Source organism: Eutrigla gurnardus (assembly GCF_963514095.1).
Source record: "Eutrigla gurnardus genome assembly, chromosome: 14".
Taxonomy (NCBI): domain Eukaryota; kingdom Metazoa; phylum Chordata; class Actinopteri; order Perciformes; family Triglidae; genus Eutrigla; species Eutrigla gurnardus.
In genome coordinates this window covers 7049777-7071003 of record NC_139937.1, presented here as the reverse complement: position 1 = coordinate 7071003, position 21227 = coordinate 7049777, and the positions used below count along the sequence as shown (strand labels likewise).

The following is a 21227-nucleotide window of genomic DNA, read 5'->3' as shown; positions in this document are numbered from 1 at the left end:
AGCAAAACAACCCTGTACACAATCTCCTCATTTTCTCTCCACACGGACAAACACACACACACACACACACACACACACATGCACCTAATCTCAAAAGTTTGTGTCACAGCGGTGTCAGCAGATGCAGCTTAAATGGCCTTCAGAATGCTTTTTAGTAATTATGCAGCTAGTTTAAAAGAGCCTTCACCAGTACCATCAGCGAAGTTGTCCTCCCACTCTGTCCCTCCCAAAACACTTAAGTCCCAATAAACACTGCCAGCTTCCTCCCTGATGGACGTCACCCCAGTTACAGCAATCCAACAGTGACAAAGGAGCTCTCCGGCTCTCTAAAATCTGTATCGCATGGAGCACGCCGTCACGTCTGCGTGGCGAGCACCGTGTGGCATTTAGCCATTTGTACTCCCCGAATGGGAGGCGGAAACAATGGCATCGACCATGTGACGGAATGGAGCTGTATAAAAATAGAGATTGTGTCGACTGTGTCGCGGGAAGACTTTAGAGGCTGATGGATGGACAGGTGCCAAGCTCAGCCCAAGACGAGGCCACAGTCTAGTAGCGGGGTAGATAAATCTGAGGCCGACACTGATAGGCCGCAGAGTCATCATAATGACAGGCAGGCTGGAGCCAAAGGCAGGAGGCTGCAGTTACGCCCATCCCAGAGGTGTAATGTGCTTGTGATTAACTGTCAATGAACCCCCCCCGTTTGGTGGGCAGACGTTCTATCTCAGTAAGAACCACTCGTCATTGTGACAGGTCCTGTGGCCTTGACCTTGGCCTCCATCAAGAATGCTGCAGACATTTTATAAAGGAATTCCCAGAGATGTAAACAATAATACGGAATGAGTAGAAATGTTTCGCATTCTTTTTCTTCCGAGGCACATATAAAGAAGCACAGGCACCCTGGAGAAGGTAGCACTGTGCTTTTTATGGAAGACATTTTGATGTGTAGGAAAAGCACTGGTGCAAATAACTTGCTGTGAATTCTGGGTAAATTGAGTTTAAATTAAGCATTTCCCCCCCAAAACAGAAAAAAAGTCTGACAGAGCCACTATGTGAAACTGTTCAATGTTTGCCTTCTGCTGGTTTGTGCCTGCTGGCTGCAATCACACTCATGGTTTACTGGGACAGAACAGTAACACCTGTGTTGTTGTTGTTTTTTTGGAGGGGGGGGGGGGGGGGGGGGGGGGGGGGTTAACAATGAAAAGTCAAAACATTTCTAAAAAAAATGTCTATAGCTCAAAGATTCTTTCTCACGTATCATCAATCACATACAACCCTCCAGTCAGCAGGTTACCTCGCTGCTTTAGCTTCCGCCTCTTTCTAAAAACAATGTCAAACCTCACTGTCACACATTCTCATTGGAACTATTTTTTCTGCTGAAGAAGTTTCCCCTATAAAATGTCAGAGTTAATGGTATTTTTTCATTGCTGTGAGCTCCAAAGACAGAAATCTATTCATCTGTGTATGGTATTGGCTGGTGAAAGCAATTAGTGGGGAAACACACACACCAGGTGCTGAGTTCAAAACTGTAACCGTGATTTTTGATTTTTTAATTAGATTTTGTCTTTTTGTCATTTTAAAATGAACAAATAAACTCCAGACTATGAGCATGGCGTGATACCATGAACAGGTTAGTGAGAATTATGTATGATTGTAGTTTGAGTGAACTGGACCTTTAGCATTTAATTGAGAGTCACCACTCAGAATCAAACCACGGGCATCGTGGTCAAGTGGGATGAACTTTATCCATTATATAAGGGCACCCAAATGAACCCCTTTTAAAGGTGCCTTTGTTCCATTGAGGTGTCCTAATACTCCATGGCAGCGAGCCAGCATGTAAAATCACGCTGCCTTTAGAACTGACAAAACTAAATGGAAGGCAGCCGTTTAATAGTAATTAATTACACCGGCACTTCCCCCCCCCCGCTCACACGGCAAAATGTCTGCGATGAAAGAGGCCTATTAAGTTACACTTTACCGACCCTCGGAGGGAGATTTAAGCCCGTCCTAACCGCTGGGCAGCATTACTCCCAACACCCGAGCTCTGCAGAAAATGCTAAGATTTAAACCCTTACTGTGAAATGGCAACATTAACCACCAGATCCACTTTGCTGCCAGTTAACAACGGCCGAGGAGAAAATATATGCTCCTGTATATGCAAATATGGAGAGGATTTCAGTATCCATACTGTGGTATTCTGGAGATGCACACTGCTCGTTGACTGCGGCTGCTGCTTGATGAAAAGGGCATGTTGTTTGGGAACAAGCACCTGCTGTGTGTGTGTGTGTGTGTGTGTGTGTGTGTGTGTGTGTGTGTGTGTGTGTGTGTGTGTGTGTGTGTGTGTGTGTGTGTGTGGCGACATGAAGGAATAAATACTATGAAATACTGTGACCACTAATAACCATGTTAAATACTATTACTACATTTCCTCTTTTACATAAAAACAGTATACAATTGTCCATCACCTGTTTCTGAGCTATCTCTATCCCATCTGAATACCAAAGGAAAGCTGAGCCAGTTAGGACACGTTTTTTTTTCATCATGAAAAGTGGTTTCTGTTTACTGAAGCTTGGCAGAAAGTGTGCTTTTCTTCCTCTATTTTTGTTTAAGATCCTATCGATTACTTCTGCCCTCTTTGTGGAGCCTGTCTGTGGTGTGACATCCTTGTCCTGACAACGAAACTATGTGAGAGGGAGAAAAACCTTGAGAGAAATGAGAGTAAAAAAAGATATAAATGCAGCAAGGCAGCAAAGTAAAAAAAGGTGAGACTCACAGATCCTTTGTTTGCCATAGATACGACACTATGCACACTAAATACAACCACGCATGATTCAAACAGACACATTTGGACTCCATATTCTTGGCTGCATGCAGTCTGTGGCCCTTCATGTTTCCTTTTTTTTTTTTTTACTATTCATCTCCCAAGATCGAACTCTGTGTCACATTATTATTCTCTATTTATGTTTTCTTTTATCAGCACACCTTCAGGGAATTAATTAGGGCTAGTCACAGATGAAGGGCGAGGCAGGATGCAGTATCGTTGAGACGGCTGCGCTCCGGTGTAACACAAGCCTCCTGGACAAGATAATGCGCGGTGAAACCAACAGTTATTTACTTAACTCGCATTTTGATGCTTCAAACGGCCCCGTAGCGAAATAAAAAAAAACAACTTCTGAACATGAGCATATTACATTTTCTCTTGCGCTGTTCCATTTTTCTGTTGGGGATTTCATGCAGGCAAAATTCTGATCAATTTACACGATGTCTGTCATAGTTTTCAGAAAGATCACTTTAAAATAATGAATACATCCCATCATACCAAACCTCCCCCAACCAGCAAAACTCTCCCTAGTTTTTAAATCTCTATGGGTATCTCAGACTCTACTTCCCCCTGTTGTCTGCTAGGGCTTTATATCTTGCTTAAAAAGGATCAGAAACTGTCAACTGCCAAACTCTGAAGAGCAGCAGCATGGCCATTAGGCAGCTATGGAGACTGCTGTGCTCGCTTCCAGAGGGTTTGTGAGGAAGCAGTTCAGAAAAGCCCTGCCAAGCCTCGGCCTAGGGGAGCTCCCGCGAGCTCAGGGCCCTGCTTCTGCTTCAACATCTAGGCTGCGCTTATCAGCCAGTCTGTCTGCAATCAACAATAGAGCCAGATGGACAGAGACCGAAAGGACCCGCCGGCTGACTCCACAGAACACACAGCACAGAGGCACGGCCCCGAGTTAAGCCAGGAAGACCTGAGTTTCACGGGTTTGAACATGCAGGCATCTACCTGATGCTCCCAGTGTGATTGGCCTATTTCTGCTAGGGATACCTCGGTTCTTGGGTTACGGTTTTGGTTCTGTTTTGGTCACATTTTGTGCGTAAGGAGAGAAAAAATAGCTATTTATTTATGCCAAAATGATTTATTTATTTTGCTTAGCTCAGATATTTGTTTTTGTTTTTTACATTCAGAGACATTCAAGTGTATTGTATAATAAGATAAAGAAAAGTATGTATAAAATAATAAAAAATAAAATAAATAAGTGTTGTGTCCAACTTTCACTCAGTGACTGTATTGGTCAGTTCGTCTGAGCGCTTGTATGGCTTTCATGCAGGGGCAGGTTGGGAGTACTGCCTTCCATCTCCGATAGCAGCGCACCGTCACAGTGAGTAACTCTCTGTTGCCCGAGAGGTACAACTATCCGTGCTAGTCAGTGCTAGGCTCTGTGATTTAACCAGTTCCACGTCCATGCCTTTAAGCGTTGTTTTATAGAAGTCGGGGATTACGTTAGTGCTGAAAAGTGTTGTGCGGATTGCACGTTTTGATGAGTTGACGGAAGGCCACAACTACGGAAAATGGCTTCCGTCTTTTGCAATAAACGTCCCCACTCTACTCAGAGATTTAATATTTTCTCAGCAACAGAACAAATGCTGCATTCAAGTGCTCCTCTAAAGTTCTGACATAGCCAATTCAGAGAGAAATACAAAGCATGGACACATGGAATTACATGGATTTTTATTGCAAAACTGAAAATACCTCAATTCACAAGTGCGTATTGAACCGTTCATGGCGTACCGTACGGTTCAATATTATATTGAGAACCATTGCATCCCTGATTGCTACCCAGAGGAGGGTTGCTGAGCATGTGACTTCCACAATCACACATATGCTCTTTTACTCGATGTGACCCTTGTTCACACCCAGAGGCTGCACAGTATGACTGATTTTCAAAGCCAGGCAGCCTCCCTCACCACAAGGACATATCCAGGATTTCAAGAGGACATTGATCAAACAATCTATCATACCCTTTCATACAGCGCATTGATTCTGAGGGGATACGAAGGAAGAGATGCTAAGGTTATGCTGAGTAAAGTCATATAGACTTAACTTTTATTGTTTAGAAACTAACATCAACCAAAGGATTATTTATATTAAGAATGTGTTTGAATATATTTAAAATAAAAATACCTGGCAGAGACGGAGCTGAGACCGTGCCCGCTTATGTCACACAAAAGCTCTATATGTGGAGGCAAATATTTGGCCTCTGGTTTTGTACCATCAACTTTTTGTGGGTCATAAAGAATGCAGATTCATGTTTCCTTGTGGGTTTTGTACCATATGCTCAGATATCACTTTCCTTAATAATAAATGATAATAAGCGATGGCGATTAAATAACACAGCCCTGATAAATAAACTGCCATGTTTGGACCACAGATCCTTTAAATCTTCCAGTTCAATCAAATCAAATGAGTGATTTTTCCCTTTTCTCTGCTGTGCAATTCCCTTGAATATGTATTGAAGAATCAGTCCCAAAGTTGATGGCTTGCTAAATAAATAAAAAAATTAAATAAAATAAAAAAGCTTCCCAGCCATCTGCTTGCTGGTGTGTTTTGTGTTTGAAGAGCTGGAGGTCTTGTGAGACCAAATGCCAGAAGAGAGAGCAGACTACATTTCTATGTGGTGCCGCGACCTGCCAAGTGTCCCAGGGCGTGAGGTCTCCGAGAGATGAAGCAGAGCAGGGGGGAATAGCAAAAAAAAAAAAAAAAGGACAAGCCTGAAAGCCAGCAGCATTAGAGACGAGCCTTTGAACTGGGGAGTGGGCTAAACCTTCACGCTTAAGACGTCAGAGGGAGGATTTACAGCCGCACCCGGCCACCGTAAACAACCGCCGTGGACTGTGTGTCCGTCCACATCCTGTATATGAATAATATCTCCTGCGGGGTATTAGTCTGAAACACACTGTACAAACACCCACAAACACAGGCAATAAGACACAGTAATTATATTGTACCCGACACACGCTTACACGTCGGAGCTGATTTAAGCCTTTCTCCGTCTTTGAAGTGCTCTTCTGCTCCTCTTGGTAGCGTAAAGAGGTCCGACCCGCTAAAGCCCATGGAAACGGGATTAGTCAAGCCCCGCTCCCTAATTAATTGTCAGAGTGTTTGGCTAATAAATCTTGGTTATCTGGACCTCTAATCGCAGCAGGAAAATAGCTCGATTCTGACCCAGCCGCTGCAATTTTTAACAGTCTGTGCTTTCTGTAATCAAGCGCTGAGAAATGCGGAGGGAATATGTGCTTTATTTTTCTCCTCTCCTAATTCAATTAAAAAAAGATAGGCCAGTGCATTGCAGAAATTGTTGTGCATCGCTAGATTAGCCTGTAATTGGCTGGCTGTATTCTGCAGTGCATTTTGGCCGTGTGTGTCTGTGTGTTAACTTTTCTTGACACAGGGCAGTGGAGGGCAGGATTATGAGGAGAGACAGAAACTCTGAATAAATAAAATAAAAAGTGAGGGATCGTTCAAGGTAAGGTATCGGGAAGTTCAACCCAAGAGGTACACGTTGTAGCATACAGCAGATGGAGTATCGTTAGACTGGCATAGTAGCAGATGCTTGAATAAAAAATATAATATATATATATATATATATATATATATATATATAAATGACGCCCTCACACCCAGAGGCATACCCGCTGACAGTGATGACAGGTTGTGTGAGAGCGGTAGCTAGTGTTCAGCTGCTCCTGCCCTGCCACAGACAGCCTGCCTCTCCAGAGATGTTTTAGACGAGATCTTAGTCTTGCACTCGAAGGTCTTTTGCAGCGTGTCTGTGTGGCATTTCTAACGCACCGACCGGAGTTCGGGAACAGAACTGCCATGTCATCTTATTCTCAATATCATGTTACAGTTGGATGTGGAATGAAACTCAAAGAGTGAGGCAGAGATAAGAATACAGAATATTTCAGGGGGGGAAAGCGAGGTGAGGAAATGAGTAAGAGATAATCTGTGGAGGAGAGTGGATACGAGTGCATACGTGCAGGGACAGCCTGAGACTGAGCGTGTGTGTGTGCGCACGTGTAAAAAATAAGTGCACGTGAATAGACTCTTCTGCTCCCAAAGAGGCCTGAAATAAATTAGGTTAAGCGATGTGCAAATCCCACAGCTGTTTGTGGGAACGCTCTGCAGCGGCGTGAGGGGGGCGTCCAGCTGAGCATGGCGGACCGTCCCCGCCACCTCAAAGAGAACACATCAGAAGATGAGATGAGCGGCCGCTCCTCCCTTCAGGAATCATGTTCACGAGAGCAGCTTTGAAAACGTTATGTTCCCCACAAGTTGGATTCTGAAATTCTCTGTTTTCTCTGCAATGAAAAACATTACACGCAAAGCGTATAAAAGAATATGAGTTTCCACTGAAGTTATGATTATGGCTTTTTCTATTGCTCCCTTTAGAGAGTATGGCCCTTAGCAAGGTGACAAGGAAGCCGCTCACGCAGCAGTGGGAGCTGGAACTTCATAATTGTACTGTCACAATAAAACTGATGCAGAGCTTCCAGATTTCACTTTATAGCGCCGCCTCAAAACTCGCATAAAACTGGCACAGAAGGCAAAGCGGCTGATTGTCGGAGCATGGCCGCCTCGTGTTTCCTTGCATAAATCAATTAGTGTATATGCAAAAAAAAAAAAAAAAAACATAAGTCAGCATATTGTATGAATGTGTGATGGGGCGCATCCGAGTGTCCGCGCCAAGATTATTGTGTGGCAATTTGTGTGGCACCGATTTAGAGCACGCAGCAATCGTCCTCGCCCCATCCTCCGATTTTAATATCTCAGCAAATGTTGTCAGACAGCTCCGAGTGGAGAACCCCCAGCAGTCATTAGCTGTAACAACCTGGGAGTGTTCCTCAGAGGGACATGCTCTTCACTGCAATTACAAACAACACAGAGAAAGCAGGGGCCGCGATGCCACGGCCCGGACCACCTCTCCGGCGTCTCTGAGGTTTTTTATTATGATACAAACACTGAGAGTAGTTTCATCTCTCTTTTTTTTTTTACCAGGCTTCACGCTGTGGCCAGCGCCGGCATCTGCTGCGGCAGTTTGATCGTGATTGCGAAAGACAGTCGCTGTTTTATGCCATTCTCGCTGGATAATTGCAGTCAATATTTCTGAAGGTAGGAGGTACTGTACAGATTTGATGGAGGCAATAAAAACAGTAATGACTGGGAGAGAGGAATAGAGGGAAAAGGCAGTAATCCTACATGAAGCCACTCTTCGAAATGGATAAATCTCATTTCAGAGGTCTCTGAATCAACCATAGGAATATGTATAATAGGATGATAATACATTCTGGAAGTCATTTAAGAATGATAATGTTTTGAAGAAAGATTGATTCCATTTTTTTTTAAACGTCCTAACTTTACTGCAGTTAATTCATCTTTGTTTCAGTCCACTGTGGTGTCCCTTCTTCATCCAAGCCTTTCGTAGCGTAATAACTCATTTGAAAGGCAATAAGCCTTTCAAATGTGTTAATGGAGAATAATAAAGTTTGGCGAAGCTTGAGAATCTAATTGTCTGCAGTCTGGTTAAAAGGGAAGTGATGGACAGCATACTGAACACATCGGCACATGATAGACAGACGCCTAGCAGACATTTTTGTTTCCCTCTCAGATCCTTTTCAGAGACCTCCATTAAAATAATATCACCATCCGAACGCATCTCAGTATGTTGCATTTCCTCCCTCTCGTTCTACCTCTTTCCACATATTTCCAGCTCCGTCCTCGTGAGATACTAAGAACAGTGGAGAAATATGACCTACTTTTGTATGTCAGAAATCCTATTGAATCCAAGTATCATGTCTGTGCTGAGGATATGGTTTCGAGGTATGAGCTTAACTTAGAGGGAACTCATCCTCATCAACTAAGTTGCTGAGAGTCGATCATACTCTGGATTCACATTCAACTTTGGAAAGTCCTTCAGATACAGGAGCGTGGTTGTTTCTAGGTCCATCCTTCTTTAAGTTGATCATCAATGAGTTTATGCTGTAATATGAATACTCTCCCCAAATGTTTAATTATTTTTCAATGTACTGCCATCGTCATGAGAACTATTGTTTACCCGTTTTATTTGGAATAAGAATTAGAGAGGACTTTTAATAAAGGCCAAGAAAGATGGGAGGCATGGGACTGTTTCATTTTCATTATTGTAACTGTAATGTGCAAGCGCTCTCTCTCTCTCTCTCTCTCTGAGGTCAGGTCATTAAATGAAATGATCAACTTCCACCGTGTCAGCCTCGTGTCTTCCTACCTCTGCTAGTGCAGTTATTCTCTTCCCATTCAATCGAAATCTGCTAATACTAATCCAGTTGTAGGACAGTCCCTCAAAATCTGGACTAAAATATGAAAGCATATTGGATGGCATGGGAAATCTCTCCCTGCTCCTCTGTGTGCAGACCGCCATTTCCATCCCTCTCTATTAGATAGTTCCTTTGAATTATAGACTCGAAATGGCATTATAAAAATGAAAGATCTTTATATTAATGGCACGTTTCCCACTTTTGAATTACTGCACAATAAATTCAATCTGCCTCAAACCCATATCCTTTGATTTGTAAAAATTCATAACTTTATGAGATCCAATACAACTACTTTTCCTAGTGCACCTAATAGCACCCAGATGGCCTCTTTGCTTTATGTTAATCCTCCATGTGGGGGGGGCATATATCATAAATCTATAACTGTATGTCCATGTGTATCAATAAGATACCTCCATAGATTTTCTGAAATCCGCTTGTCATGGCGTTATACAGTTCAGGGTGTCACACCGTCTCCATCTTCACCTTGATCAAAGACGCCTTAGGCTGGAAAACTCTTCACTTACGAGGTTCCACCGAGATATTCCATAAGACAACCCTTTACTGATTATGTAGAGGCTAGACAATAAATATCCTCTTTACTCATCGCTACAATAACTAGGTTAGACCTAAAGGGAGAAGGCAATCATCCCCATGTAAAGTAGCTTTGGGTAAATATTTATACAGCATGTCTCTGAACATTCCGCAGTGTTTCGTGTCATATTTTATATCATTTATATGCAGTGTACACAATTTGTTGACCAATAAACGTAAAATAAGAAAAAGAATAGTAGAGGAAATTGAGGATGGTAAAGAGGAAGATAAATCAGGAGATAATATGCAGACTATATATATATATATCAAGGCAGCCGGGCCGAAAGACAGGCAGCAAATGCAGACGGAGCCACAGGCCCCTGAGACCTGATATAATATATTACTTATTGTGTATAATTCAAATAGCTATCCATCTCCAGTTAGTCATTCTGCTTGCATCAGGCCTTTCACATTCATTATCATATCAGTTAACACAATTTAATGCAAATGGCTCCACCCAGAAGCAGTGCCTACATATCAATTACCGACAGGGTGTTGTGCACGACAAGACTTATTATGGTAACACTGCTGAATTAAATTGCACCTGAGAGGAAGCGTGTGAATGAGAATGGCAGCGAGGACGGATGAGGGATGAAGATGGAACATGAGAGATGGTTTGTCCCCCACCCTTTTTATTCCCTGAAGGAGCCTCCCTGAAGCCACTTTGTGAGTCCCCAAACCAGATGCCGACTCGAGAGGATCTTACGTCTCAAATCAATGTTATTCCAACAAATGGAGATAAAATAACCTATACTCAGTACCCCTCCTGGCGACCGGATGCCACCCACTACGTCTGCAGAGGAAGAGACACTGAAATCATTAAATCTCACAGCAGAGGATCAATCACTGCATACAAATTGAGCTCATGCGATTTTGCACGGATGTTTATCTTCGCCATTATTTAGCACTTTCTACCCCGATTACGGTGGCGACGCTTAAAGAATACGCAGAAGTTTCAGCCCTCAAAGGTGCATCCATCACTTACTCAGCCACAGCGACAGCTGATCAAATATACGGAACGGATAGTTACATTTTAGAGGATACAATGATATGCTTTCAAAACAAAAGCTCATAAATAGTTTTATGACTCAAACTGTTATCAAATGCTTTATGGTTGTGAAATTTAAAGCAGATGCTTTGCACAGCTGAGGCCACTTCGTAAATATTTAAAAAGGCACAACCAGTTTTCCCAGTGGGGCCTGTGAAGTATGAATTAGGCTCCCAGAGGGACACGGGGCACTGCATGTATTAGCAGACGAGGGTTACTTCACACTCCCACAGGAGAACACAACAACAAGTTGGAAAAGCATCCGACTTAAGAATGAAAATGAAGCACGCCGCTGAGGAATAATGCCATTCATATAGCAAGTCAGCAAGTTGGCGAAGTGCAACATTCTGATCCCATTGCAAAATGAGTTTAGTGTTGTTTCTGTCTAGAATTTTAATAAACCGGGATTACACAAGTTATGAACTTTTTTCATTAAAATAACTATTTCACTTTGGAATGGGATACATTGACATTAGCTTTGCTCTCAGTAGAATTCACAGTGGAGGCGACTGTATCTGCTGATAAAGCTTCTGCACACGCCCCCTTACCACTCCTGCAGCTTGTACACACGCTCTTCCTTACATGTCTGTTTTCTTTCTGCACATATGGGCGTTAAATGGCCCATATGGTGCATTCCAAACATGTGACATCCCATCCAAGTGACCGTCACTTAGCTAAGTTCTCATCACACTTCATGAACGGCAAACTACATCCTGCATTATCACAGTTGGCATGCAGAACCATCCAACAGGAACGTGTTTCCAGTGCACTCTGGCAGTTGTCTATTCTGTTACTTGTAAAGCTCAAGTTGGGAGTATTTTTAGTTTATTAGCATTTGTGTACTTTTAGAAAAGTGCTATGTTAACATGTATTTATGGTGCAAATACATAGTGACTATGTATGTCATAGTCAATTAAAAAGGCTGTACAGAGTGATAATACATACTTGAGATCCAGCCTGATAACAGAACGCTTGATTAGACTGATCATCCTGTAATAATGATTTACTTTGACCAGAATCAGGAGCGATTCCTTGTGGCCAATAAGTCACATCCAACCCAGTTGACCATTAAAGTCCCAGTCGGCAAGTCCAGCGGATCGAGGGCACTCTGTTAGATTTTGAATGTTTACAACTCTCACGCTCCTCCCCCACGACCACCGAGCTCCTCCCCCTCGACTTCGAGCCCTTTGAAATCCCTTAGATCATGCCACCTTTGAAACGCGGCTCCGATGTTGACTCTGGTTTTATCACGGGCACCGTCGCAATATTTCTTTTTTTCCTTATTTTCCACCGGTGTTTCCTTTTCCTTGGTTGTTTTGGACCTCCTCGTTTCGGTTTTTAACCGAGGAATTGGAAGGTTGTTGCTACTTCCCTCCGCCTCCCCACCGTGATAGTGGAACGACCCGAGGGGGGAGGGGCTCTGTGTGTGCACGAACACAGCCCTGCGTGCTGATTGGACAGGATGATCCGGGCGCTGTTGATCTTTGCAAAACAAACAACAGGCTCTACGTGCACGTAGAAGCGTACTTTTTTTTCTAAAACCGGATGATTTATGTTGTTCTATCGGAGCGTAGTGTCGGCTTCAGTGAATATGATAAAAAAAATGTTGCCGACTGGGGCTTTAAGTAACCAAGAAACAACGTTCTAAACCCAGTGTTTGTTACATCGTTCACATTAAAACTGTATACTTACTGTGTAGTTTAATTCCTAGGCATGACACACATCAAGCATATGACATAAGTGAGACGCTACATGGTTAGATGGCTGATATTAGGGGGGGGGGGGTAAATAAGTATGATCGCTTCTACTCATGATTAATTGCAAACGAAAAATTAAAAAGGTTGATACAGTATGAACATAAGTGAAGATCGGGGCGTATATGGGTATGTGGATATCTTTTAATTCTTGTTGGACAAACAGAATGTTAAGAAATACATGGAATGTATTTGTGCTGGTTTCAAACCACTTGACGAGGCCCAGACCCCGAGACAGATGACAGCAAAGTGCGGCCACAGAGGAGGAGAGGAGTGCACGGAGGTGGGGAAATGCCCCGACACACACATGCTAAAACTATCCTCACCAAGCACACAAGCTCATTCAAATCTCAAGATCACCAAAGAGGGAATGTGTGATTAGCAGAAAGGAGGAGATCAGAAGAAGAAGAAGAAGAGAGAAAAACTTAAAATAATTAAAGAACACGTTCAAATTCTAGCAGGCAGGAGAAAAAAAGTCATCAAGTGTTCACATTTGATTAAAGAAGAGGCTTTGATTCTGTTAATCTTTTGCTTACTAAGAGAGGAACAGAGAGCCTAAGATAGATTAAGTGATATAAAACTGTGGACAGTTTTGAAAGCATCACTGTGACCAAAATTCTGAGCTTTAATATTCAAAACTAGAAATATGTATCATTAATAATCTGTAATATTGGTGAAGGTTGAGAAATAAGACACCTTGAAAGTGTGATTGGATCATCTGCGCACATTTAATTGGATTTTGTGTTTTATTACATGCAAAAACAGTGTATTTGTTTGAACATCTTATCTCAGATTAAAATGTTATCTAACTGAGTCTTACACTATCTCTTTTGAGGGTTGAAACCGTAGTTTTTAATGTCAGTCTGTCAGTCAGTTGCTCCAACACTTTGATCCAGACTGAAATATCTCAACAACTAGTGAAAGGAATCTAACATTGCTACAGGAATTCATAGTCTCCAGAGGAAATGTTTACCAACTTTGAGTCATTAGGATTCAGGAAATTCTAAAGGTTTTTTCTCTGAAGTCAGCAGCAGCTCAATATGGACATCAACCACTGATTGGCACATCATTTTGGACTGACATTCACAGTTCCCAGAAGATGAATCCTCATGATTTAGATGATAATCTAAGTTTTCGGTACCATAGCACCCCCACAAGTCTCACAACTGTTCAATGGGATTTGGTTGGAACATGCTAATATTAGCATGCTAACACAGTAAACAAAGATATATGTGCTAAACATATTATATTGTCATTTTGAGCATGCCGATGTTTGCATTTAGCTCAAAGCACCACTGTGCTAACTACAGTCTCACAGAGCCGCTAGCACAGCTGTGGACTCTTAAATATTTAATTCACATGGTTTTCACAAAGACTACTAAGGACCGTCAGTTTTCCAAATCTCTGGACAAAACTGTAATTATTCAAATGAATGCGAAAAAAAATGTCTCTCATACTTGAGATGCAAACCAACCGATGTTGTAACTCCACTTCAGCTGCGCTTTACTTTTCATTCCTCTACAAACTGTGCTGAAATTGTTTAAAGAGCAAGGTAAACAATCAATCTCTCGCTACCGCGGCCTGTCAAGCAGGGCCAATTACCACGAGCGAAATCCGGAAAAAAATTCCCAATGCATGCAGCAAAGACGCTGCGATGTAAATTGCGGTTGTCAACCACGTGACCTCTTCTATGAGCTGAACAATTATGCTTCAAGTGACCGGCTACTTCATCTCATGTGAGTTAAGGTGAGTCACCTAGAAAGTCTATTTGGCTCCGATCCCGGTGTGCTTCCCGAGCCTCAATTATGTTGTTAAACCCACCACCTTACACTTAAAAGCCCTCCAGCCGTCCCTCCAAAGCGACACTAATTAGACGGCAACTACGGCCAAAAGGGGGCTGCATTACCATACCTGCTGCTCACCTGGATAACTGTCTGTGGGTGAGCAAATCACGGGGAACAAAAGAACTGGTCGTATACACCAGTCAGACTGGCATCACGTCTGGAAGCCCTTCCCAATAGTGTCCCATCATCCAAGTTAATGATTCCTCGCTACCTGGTTGAGGAGTCATAAAGGGAGCCGCTGCTTGCTTCCCTGAATAACAATTTCATTCATTTGTTATATTTTAAAAAGCTTCCGTGGAGCGGAGGGCATTTCTCACGATGGTTTAAAATAAGTCAGAGCTTTCATAGATGTATATAATACATCACTAATCAATACATATCATTTATTTGCTTTGAGGTAATGAGTCGTGAGCAATTATCCCTGTTAACCACAGGTGTCCGGTCCTGAGCCCCGGAAAGACTCTGCAGGTTTTCATGACCGCTGCTGGTTTCACTAATTAGTTCCTCCCTCTCTGACTGAAGGTGTGGTAATTACCGAATCAGCTGGTGGATTGTTTGGCTGCAACAAAACCCCGCAGTCTCCTAACAAGCACGTAACCGGACACAGTTCCCTTCAAGGGAGCTACTGTCCTCTGGATCCAAAGTTAGATGAGAAACGCTGCTCTATAGCAAGGGGGTGTTAAAAAGGTTGAACAGAAACACTTTACAGATGAAAAACAGGTTATTGACTTACTCAGCTAATTAATGTTAAGGGTGGGGTAGGCTATTTAGTTGACATCAATTAGTTTGACATTTTTTAAGTATATTACTGTTTTAAACGCACCACCTTAAAAGCTCTGCAATGAGACCTCCAGGATTCAGGGAAAAGCAGCTTATCACTAATATTATTGTATTAATATTAATGTAAATTATAGCTCTAAAGACATAATATAGTTTATAATTATATTCAATGTCTAATCTTAATAATCAAAAAATGTTTCTTTACAAAACTAGGCAGATATACTCAGAAGTTAACTTCACTATTTCATAAACATGTAAATCCACGAATATATTCATATATATATATTTATGTATAAACAAGTTAAATCCCTGATTGTGCTTGGTTCATAAAACTAACCCCAATCTGAATCATAATTGCAATATTGGTCAGAAGTGTGTCAACAAGATCAAATCTGACATAAATGAATATCTTGTGTCGTGTACAACAACATAAATAGCACCCGTCTCCTCGAGTAAAACAAACTATCTGCAGGATATCTATAGCAAACAATTTCCCTCACAAGTCAAGCTGCAAATCTACAAGCTATAAAGTATATTATCTGTCTGAAAAATGCAGTTATACAAGCAAAGATTTAATAAATAAGTGAATTTAGAACCTACATTAAATGGAGACCTTTTTAAATGAGATGATATATGCCGCATATATATGGTAAACGCTGGCAGCCTGAGGAGGAGGACGGCAGTGTAATAGAGTATTAAACCAGCGAGGACGGCTGGTCAGCTCTGATAACAACGCCTCTCCTGCAGCAGATGTATCGCTCTCCTCGCTCTGCCTCATCCTTTTTACGGACGCGGATGAATCTCGGGTCACCGTCAATGACACGCCACACTCGTGTGCAGCTGGTCTGCGGTGTACACCCGGGGGCCAGGCAGGGGTGAGAGGTGACGGATCGTAAGGACCAAGAGATATGACATTGCCCTCCATAGCAGACTGGTGGAGGATGCCAAAGATACAGATGGAGGCCTGTGCGTTTTACTGTATGGATTAGCCCTGTTAAGGTCATTACAATGAGCCTGCTGCTGCCGTATTTGCCGATTGACCAGGCTCTGACCCCGGTGCTCAAAGCCAGGCTTCATTTAAGTCTTAACCTTCCTCAGACCTGAGATCCCATCTCACGTTAGAGTCCATTTAGAACGTCTGAGGGTATTTAGTTAAGGATCTATTGTGCTAGTAGCTAATAGGGGGGAAAAAACAATCAATTGAGTGTGTAGCTTGTTTGCGATGTGATCTACAAACATGGAGATGGTGCTGGATCCGGGCCTGCAGCAGGACACGTTTTTAACAGCTACCTCCATTGTAAATGTGAAGCTGGAAAGCACAGGGGACATTTACACACACACACAAAAAAGATATGGAGAAAGGGGGATTTGCGAGATTAGCATGCAACACACTGTGAGAGAGAAAGGATTTCAACACTATTTCAGTACTGTCAGAGAATTACTGTGTGACTCAGCTGGAAACTAAAGTCCCAATTTCTGCACATCCAAGAGACTGTCTGTGTCCCTGCTGAGCTGGACTACTGAGCAAATGTCTTCGTGCTCGCTGGCACTTCAACAAGAAGGAACACCTCAAGCAGAGGGTTGAATAGGGAGCCTCTCAGTAGCTCCCACATACTGGTTTACCAATCACTGACCTGAAAGGGGGACTCCACAGATGTTACATAGTAAAGGCTGTTTACAAGAACTTGGGGAGCGTGGAAACAATGTACAAAGCAATGGTGGCTCCAGAGGGAGCTGTGAAGTTAAGTTTGACAAACTGCCTCAAGTTATGTCACTTGCATCGTCGACTGCAAGTTTGAAAATGAAAAATAATCCGGGGCGTTAGAAAGAAGTGAGCTCACCAGATCTCTGTAGACCTGCTCTCTGCTCGGGGCTAGTCATTAGTGGCTACGTTAGCCATAGCATACCGCACCCAAATCTTTAACCAACCTGCCAGTGGTCGAGTTGCATTGTGGGTAGTGTGTGCCTCAGGTTAACACTCTAAAAGAGAAGTCTGCTCAAGGCGTTTCTGGGGTGTCGTGTTCACAAGCACGGGACGGACGTGAGGTCGCAATAATCTTGACCTTTTAATTTCCAATTCTATTAATTTCATCCTTGAGTCCAAGTGGATGTTTATGCCACATTTGAAGAAACTCCCTCCAGGCGTCACAAGAATGGGACGAAGGGACAGACATCCTGAAAATACATCGGCCTTTTTCTGCTGCTTCAATTTTCATCCTTTTTTTTCCCAGCAGTGCAAATCTGAATTAGTGGAGTAGTCTTTTCAAGTAAAAATCCACCCTCAGACAGATTATTAGGGAGTGATGTTCACAGAGTGAATGGCTCGAGGAATTTTACTTGTTCAGTGCTGCCGCTTTGTACGGTGTTTTGTTATAATTCTAATAGCGCTGTTCCACTGCAGGAACCAGGGTCAAGAATAACGCCCCTCAGCCATGGTTACTGGGCCTGAAAAAGGCTACGACTAGACAGGATTGTAGATGGGTGCTCTCGAGTTATCAGTCTCCTCTTCCACCTTTGCATGCATCCATTCATGCAGCAGATTCACAACAGCATATAAAGAAACAAGGCAAGGCTTTGTTGTCGTTCCCTTGTGTGGAAAATTGGGTAAATCTCACACAATACTGTCATTTCAAATCAAACCCTGAAGTTTGACTGGCCTTCTGACGCCGTTGTCCTCTTCACTGTGTTTCTTGATGCTAAATGTCAAGTCTTTATCGATGCCTATTTGCTTCTGGTGGGCTCACAAGAATCTTATTTTTACAGTAGATGTCTCAGACTCAAAAGCCTTCTTCTCATCATCACCGTAGTAACGCTGGAAATATCTGGACATTACAGTGCCTTGAAAAAGTATTCATACCCCTTGAACTTTTTCACATTTTGTCACTCTACAACCACAAACTTAAATGTATTTTATTGAGATTTTATGTGATAGACCAACACAAAGTAACACATAATTGTGAAGTGGAACGAAAATGATACATGGTTTACAAAAATTTAAGCAAATAAAAATCTGAAAAGTGTGGTGTGCATTTGTATTCAGCCCCCCTGTGTCAATACTTTGTAGAGCCACCTTTCGCTGCAATTACAGCTGCAAGTCTTTTGGGGTATGTCTCTACCAGCTTTGCACATCTAGAGACTGACATTTTTGCCCATTCTTCTTTGCAAAATAGCTCAAGCTCAACCAGATTGGATGGAGAGCGTTTGTGAACAGAAACTTTCAAGTCTTGCCACAGATGCTCAATGGGATTTAGGTCTGGACTTTGACTGGGCCATTCTAACACATGAATATTCTTTGTTTTAAACCATTCCATTGTAGCTCTGGCTGTATGTTTAGGGTCATTGTCTTGCTGGAAGGTGAATCTCCTTCCCAGTCTCAAGTCTTTTGCAGCCTCCAACAGGTTTTCTTCCAGGATTGCCCTGTATTTAGCTCCATCCATCCTCCCATCAACTCTGACCAGCTTCCCTGTCCCTGCTGAAGAAAAGCATCCCCACAGCATGAGGCTGCCACCACCATGTTTCACAGTGGGGATGGTGTGTTCAGGGTGATGAGCAGTGTTACTTTTCCGCCACACATAGCGCTTTGCATTCAGGCCAAAAAGTTCAACTTTGGTCTCGTCTGACCAGAGCACCTTCTTCCACATGTTTGCTGGGTCCCCAACATGGCTTGTGGCAAATTGCAAACGGGACTTCTTATGTCTGATTTTCAACAATGGCTTTCTTCTTGCTACTCATCCATAAAGGCCAGATTTGTGGAGTACACGACTAATAGTTGTCCTGTGGACAGATTCTCCCACCTGAGCTGTGGATTTCTGCAACTCCTCCAGAGTGACCATGGGCCTCTTGGCAGCTTCTCTCACTAGTGCTCTCCTCGCTCAGTCTGTCAGTTTAGGTGGACGGCCATGTCTTGGTAGGTTAGCAGTTGTGGCATACTTCTTCCATTTTTGGATGATGGATTGAACAGTGCTCCTTGAGATGTTCAAAGCTTTGGATATGTTTTTATAACCTAACCCTGCTTTAAACTTCTCCACAACTTTTTCCCTGACCTGTCTGGTGAGTTCCTTGGTCTTCATGATGCTCTTTGTTGACTAGTGTTCTCTAACAAAGCACTGAGGCCTTCACACACAGGTGGACTCTATTAACTAATTAGGTGACTTCTGAAGGCAACTGATTGCACTGCATTTTATTTAGGGGTATCAGAGTAGAGGGGGCTGAATACAAATGCACACCACACTTTTCAGATTTTTATTTGCTTACATTTTTGTTAACCATGTATCATTTTCGTTCCACTTCACAATTATGTGTTACTTTGTGTTGGTCAATCACATAAAATCTCAATAAAATAAATTTAAGTTTGTGGTTGTAGAGTGACAAAATGTGAAAAAGTTCAAGGGGTATGAATACTTTTTCAAGGCACTGTATGTCCCACACGTTTGATCTCTTGACATTTCCAGAGGAAGAAGAGAAACCACAGCACAGAACAAGGTGAACAAAGAAAGCAAGATGCATTGCCCTAAGCTGCTTTTTAAGCTTTTTAAGCAAGTCTTTAATGGATTTTCCCTTAAGGCCATTCCACTACACCATAATAGATATTGCAGCAGAGCCATAATTTTTGAAGTTATTGAATGTGCCTTTCAGAAAACGAGGTATACTTGACATGCAGACACATTCTTCTTCACAAGGTCATCATCCTGCAAGCCTGACTTGCTCATAAGAAACAGCCAAAGAACTCAAGATTATCAATAGCAATCCTGCCATCTCTGATCAAACTGAAAATAAAGGGGGATGAGATGAAAAAAAAAAATCTGCCATTCTGTTTGAGAACTCACTGCATTCTGTCTTCTTTTTTCCACAAGACTATTTTCTCTTTCACGGGAACGGTAGTCTCTAATTTCTCCCGGGAGCCACAAGCTGCAGCTATCTCAGCTGTGTTTACTAATCTTCCCTCGACACCAGTTTCTCAGCCACAAAAAATGTAATACTGGTCCAATGCAAATAGCTTTATCTCATAAATTCTTGTTATCCCCACCTCGGCTGCCCAATGTGATACGTGGTTAGAAGTCAACGGGGGGATTAATTCAGAGAGAAAGGGAAATACTAGTATTACCGCCTCATGGTAATTTGACATTTGTGTCAAATTGTCCAGATTAGTAGATGAATTCTTGAGTTATGGCCAAAACATTGTTTTGTGAGATCACACTGACATTTGACCATCAAATATCATGAGTTTATCCTAGAGCCGGTTTGTGACATCTGTGCCAAATTTGAAGAAATCCACTCAAAGCGTTCCTGAGATGTTGTGTAATCTTAACCTTGACCTTAAGTGCAAATTCTAATCGGTTCATCCTTGAGTCCATGTGGACCTTCAAGCCAAATTTGAAGAAATTCCCTCCGGGCGTTCATTCACTAGAATGAGACGGACGGACATCCCGAAAACACACAATGCCTCCAGCTGCCGTTGCTTTACAATGACGCCAATCACATGAAAAATGCGAGTGATGGACTGCTTCTACGGCGGCGTCGAAGGACGAGCAGATAATAAATTAAACTGAATTCGTTTCCTGGTTCTCAGGACTGATCGATCGAGAGTCGACGCCCACAGCCTCTGTCATCGTCTTGCTGTGTGCAGATTACAGTACCTGCCTCGTCTCACCTGAGCTGGTCTAGTTCCACTGAAGGCCCCCAATCACTGTAAATGCCATGGCAGTACGTTTTAATTAAACCCAAAGGGAAAAGTATTAATTATCCCGTCGCCTGCCGTGAATCGGCTGGTAGCTGCAGGCAAACTCTCGCTCGGATGATGATGATGCGGATGTGAATGAGGTGCGGTTTAGGAGTTTAAGATTAATTTTGGGATTTATCAAAGAATTCTATTTTGATAGACGCCCGCGGACATGAAGGCATTTCTGTCCTTTAAACCAATATCACAACTACACAGCTTTTAAAAAGAGAACCATAAATCTCGTTTCAAAGGCTCCTCAAGTCGATATTTTCCAACAGGGCGGAGGATTCCCTGGGGCCGACAATTATTTCTTTTCCGTTTCTGATTGTATCCTATCTTGTCATCTGTATATGTTCCTCTTGGCTTATCTT

General features: G+C 42.6%; 1 protein-coding gene across 4 annotated transcripts in view; it reads right to left on the bottom strand.

Moving 5' to 3' along the window:
* The window catches only part of ptprub (protein tyrosine phosphatase receptor type Ub), a 147675-nt gene that overhangs the window by 79760 nt on the left and 46688 nt on the right, over nt 1-21227 (bottom strand). The window lies entirely within an intron of this gene.